The 5,083-nt window shown below is 43.9% G+C and overlaps 1 long non-coding RNA gene across 1 annotated transcript; it reads left to right on the top strand.

Annotated features, from left to right (window-relative positions):
- The first annotated feature begins 2,476 nt into the window (after positions 1–2,476).
- Positions 2,477–3,837, top strand: LOC136545197 (uncharacterized). The gene is made up of 3 exons (XR_010780952.1): positions 2,477–2,510; positions 3,025–3,101; positions 3,599–3,837. It is a non-coding gene; the product is annotated as an uncharacterized lncRNA (long non-coding RNA).
- Positions 3,838–5,083: the final 1,246 nt, after the last annotated feature.

Below are 5,083 nucleotides of genomic sequence, written 5' to 3'. Positions count from 1 at the left end.
AATGTACTCGGCACTTATATCAATAATCTATCTAATCACCATTACACCAACAGCCTTTGAGATATAGGATTTGTTTGGGACAGCTCCACCAAACCAAAAAGTGGATCTGAATCTGGGATTCACCTAGATCCATCATGAAGCGGTGCAGAGCTGAGCTGTTTGGGACAGATCCACCTTCATCTCTATTTCGCTTCCACGTGGGTCCCACGCGTCAGCACTTCATCCCTCGGTCTTCGTCTTCCTACCGATTGGATCAGATCAGAGCAGAGCATCGGTGGGGAGTGGGGAGCGGCGCACGGCCGGCCTTGAGCGGCGCTCGGCCGGCTAGTGGGCGGCGTGCGGCCGTCCTGCCACAGGAGGACGTGGCGGCGGCCATGTCTGCCCTCGAGCATCGGGGTTGCGAGACGGAGCAGCGACCTCGGGCGGGGAGGGGGCGGGCGGACGCAGCCTCGACGAGGCAGGTGGGCGGCCTCCGGAGCTCGCGCGTCCGGCCATGGTGAGCGGCGCGGCGCCACCGGAGGGCTCGCGGCCGGCATTGGGCGGAGGTCGCGACCATCGCAGAGCTCGCGGGCGGCCATGGCGTGCGGCCTGGGGAGCTCGCGGGCGGGGTTCCGGCGCGGCCTGGGGAGCTCGGCCTCCGGAGCTCGCGGCCAGCCATGGCGGGCACCCTGGGGAGCTCGCGGGTAGGGCTCCAGCACGACTGGGGAGCTCGGCCTCCGGAGCTCGCTGCCGGCCATGGCGTGCGGCCTGGGGAGCTCACAGGCGGGTCTCGGGCGAGCTGTGGCCGGGGCTCCGGCGCGGCGAGGTGTGGGGATGCGGGAGAGAAGGGGCGCTGGCGACGGTGAATGTGAAAAACAGAATGAATCGAATCGTTTTTTTTTTTTCTCCAGTGGTGGGTAATTTTCTCTAACTCTATTAAAGTTGTATCTGGTGGAGCACCCCTCGAGGAGATTTACCAATTTAGGCAGATCCACCAATTTGGTGGAGTAGATCCATTAGTGGAGCTGATGGAGCTGGAGATGTTTGGTAAACTTTTTTAGATCTGAATTTGAATTTGATGGATCTAGAGCTGGTGGAGCTATCCAAACAGGCCCATAACACCCTTCTCCCATCAGTCCTCACCTTTTTTTTCAAGGTTAGTGCTAGAGATGGAAACCATATAAAAAGCAAAATGTAGGAGACTAGGTAAAGATGGCAACGGGTCGGGTTTGGATCTGGTGGAGTCTCCGTGCATCCAAAACCGAAACCTGAAATCGAAACCCGAATCCACCCCGAAAACCGATTCGGTTGGAAATCCATCACCAAAACCAAATCCGCGGATACCCAAAACCCGAACGGATACCCAAAACCCGAATGGATACCCGAAACCCACGGATATATATACACATATTTACATGTATAAATAAGAGGCAACAAATAATAAATATTTTTCTGAGTCAACTTTAAATAAATTTAATAATCTAAGTAAACAAATTATTATTAGTATATTATAAAACATGAGTTTTAATTCCAAATGATTTATTTCGGATATCCATTGGATATCCACGGGTGGAAAACCAAACCCGAAACCGAACCCGATTGGTTTCGGAGCCCCGAACCCGAAAACCGTGAGTGAAAAACCATCCCTAAACCCGAACCCGCAGAACCCGGAACCCGCGGATATCCGCCCCAAATCCGATCCGTTGCCATCCTTAAGACTAGGGTTGGGAGGCATGGGATCGCTACTAGCTGGGAGTTGGAATATTTATATAGTACCGATATAATTGGATGAATATTTATATCAAAACACTATCCATGCATGTCTGGCTCCTAAAAAATATCTATCCGCTCTGTATCCACCCATATATGATATGTTTGCATCTTACCAACTAATATAGATGTACACAAAATTTAGTATTATTAACCATGTGATTCTTTATCAATAATCACCTACCCTCTGAGTCTAGGGGGTTCTTTTCATGGAGCACTGGCATATATTCAAGTCAAATTAAACCCTATACACATATTGTCGTATTGATTTCCTGTCTAATTTGGTAGCAAATGATTTTTGCCATGATTTGCTTGTGGCGTGAAAGAACAAATGCTTGTTTGATTTGTTAGTCTGTTTTTGCAAGACAGCAGCTAAAGGACAATTTCCATGATCTGTCCGAACTTGTTTGATTTATTTATAGTTGTAATTAGGAGACACATAGTGTATTTAAATAAAAAAATACAGTCCTGAAGGACTTAATTTCTCTGAATAAGCTTGTTAGATTTACATCAAAAGAAAAACATGGGATGCTATGTTCATTAAATATTTAAATAGAGTGTTCCTTCATTAGCTTGTATCATTTATTAACAGAGTGTTCCTTCAAGAACTCAACGTTACATGCATACTCTGATTTTGTTTTGCTAGACAGCAGAATGTTTTCTAGTCAATGTATGTGAGCAGGACAAGTTAGAGGAAATTGGAGCCAACGTCTACCAAAGGAAAAGTTCAGAACAAAAAAAGTTGGATTCCTCTACCAAAGGTGAAGATGCCACTTTTTTGTGCAATTGTTTTTCTTATTCCTGTCATTGCATACATCCCCTGATTGCTAGAAATATTGCCACTGAAAAAGTGTTTGGTTCAGAAATTTTTGTGTGCTGCTGAGATGATTCATCAAAAATATTGACATCTGTTGCCTTGTCTTCCGTTGCCTTGTCTGTTCATTCTATTCTTGGTTCAGCTAGTGCTATGATTTTGCTTGTTTAGACATTAATGAAACTTGACTTCACTTCTGCAGAATTGATGCGCCTATTTTCTTATAATTTGTCTATCCAATTTATATGTTTTCCTTTGACAATTTTGCTGCTGCATTATTATTGTTGCAGCCATTGTGTTGCACAGTTTCAAAACAATGTATGCTCAACTGGTAATAATTTATTCTAGAAGTGTTTGAATCAAAATTGGTACAGATTTATTCGCCCTCCTTGATATGTGTTACTCCTGTCGATCTTAATTTTATACGATTATTATTATGCTTGCAACAGGCCGTGAAGCAGCCTGCCAATTATAGCGAGCAGTCAGCCAACAGCAGCAGTGCGGTTCCAGGGTCCCTGATCTGAATGATATGGATCTGGTAAGATGGTTTAACTCTCTGATCTTAATGATTTTCCATCCCAGGTTATATGTATCATGCATCTTTCTAGTGGCATGCTATTGTTTCTTTGATCTAAAGTAATGCACTGAATTTATACATGGTGTCTGTTTTTTGTCCACTGGATGCAATGCAACAAAGTACTACAGAGAGGCATGTTACACTCAGTATTAGAATTTGGTTAAATACTTACATCAAGAACTATTGCAATATAAATGGCTATGGCATTAGGGCCGCAGCATAACTATCATATATAGTCATAATGCAAGAAAGTTAATTTCCTGAATTTTGATGTCCTGTTATATTTTTTGCAAAGTAATGTCTGTCAGCTTGTAGCCTCATATATATAGTCATAATACTGCACCATTTGTGTGAAGTAACTGATTGGCTTTTGGTTTATGTACATATGAATGATTTACCAATAATTGAGAATGTACTTTTCAACCATTAATTTTTTTTTGTGTTATATCACCTTGTAGGATACCCTAGTCATCCCATGCATATTCGAAGTGGCGCTTATGGTTCTCAATGCAGAAATTGCCACGAAGACAACACTAATTTGTAATGAGCCGATGAAGGTAGCTACTTACAGCAAACTGCTTCTGGGAAGGCTCTCCTTTTGTAAGCTGTAATATGTGATCTAGATAGTGCAAAGGACTCCTTTTGTGTAGTCTGACATGCTCCTGCAAACTCAAATATTTTCTAGACTTTCTTTGTAGTCGACTCAGGAACTAATATAAATGTGATGTAAACCTAACTAGCTAGACATGTTTTTAAAGTGCTGGACATGATCAGTCAATGGCATTTGAATTTAGAAGGCTTATAAAAAAGCGATCAATTACATGTTTATTTAGTGCATATATTTTGACTTCTGGGTGGATGTATAAATGGTGGTGGTGTGTAAAATTGTATTCTGATTCTGATAGGCATATGTTCCTGTACACATGGAATTCCTGTCTGCTTCTTTTCGTCAGGAAAGCGTAAAGCAACTCCTGTCGGGGTTATTCCCTGACGGCAGTTCCTGACGGTTCATGTGACATGAACCTGGTTTGATGGGTCAGTCCTAAGCCGTCAGGAACTGCTGTCAGGAACCTGGTTTGATGGGTCAGTCCTAAGCTGTCAGGAACTGCCGTCAGGAAAGGTTTCCTGTCGTCCAACCGTTTAAAAAAAGTCACCTTTCCTGTCGAGTCGTTCCTGTCCTCTCGGTTTTTGGTCTATTCCTGACGGTTTCTAGCCGTCAGGAATTTCCGCTGCTACGGTAGTGTATATATATGTGTAGTTGGCTTAGAGAAGAGAGAGATGGAATAAATAATCCCTTTGCCTTAGAGCGAACTATAGCTAGGCATATTTTTGCAAGACCGTATATGGTTGGGAGACATCGGAAATAAAAGCTCTCGAGCTTCATAGGATATAACGGTAGTGCTAGAGGAACTCCGCCAGTTACGATAAGAATCTACCATCTGGTGGACTTGCTGCGCTAGCCACCCATGGTGAGCAGTGTTGTCGAGGCTCATGAGGTCGTGCATGGACGCTCTATCGTCTGCGACTTTGTGGGCTTGGGCATACCCACAGCGCCACCGCGGGGTTGTTGCAGCTGTGCCGCCCACGAGGCCCCTCTCCGGTTAAAATTCTTCTAGTTCAATACTCCGGATCCGCTATGTACTCTAATTAACAAATTGTATCAAGCTCATGGTTGATCAGAACCTAGAAGATCTTCGGGTCACATGCATGGTGACGGAAGAGTCCGTTAACACCTCTAGTAGGTCCCACGGGTTGTATGTGTGATATGTGTCACGCCTAGTTTTCCAAAGAAAACAAGTTCGTCATATGTGTGCCCAGAAAGTCCACGTATATAACAATAGAATGAATAGTATCAGAAACAATGTTATTAAATAATGTATACATAGCTATATTAATACTTACATCAGAGTATCGCGGAACGTTAACTAATCTTCAAGCTCAAT

Source organism: Miscanthus floridulus, chromosome 3, assembly GCF_019320115.1.
Source record: "Miscanthus floridulus cultivar M001 chromosome 3, ASM1932011v1, whole genome shotgun sequence".
Classification (NCBI taxonomy): Eukaryota; Viridiplantae; Streptophyta; class Magnoliopsida; order Poales; family Poaceae; genus Miscanthus; species Miscanthus floridulus.
Note: the sequence above shows the minus strand (reverse complement) of the source record. Positions and strands in the feature narration are given on the sequence as shown.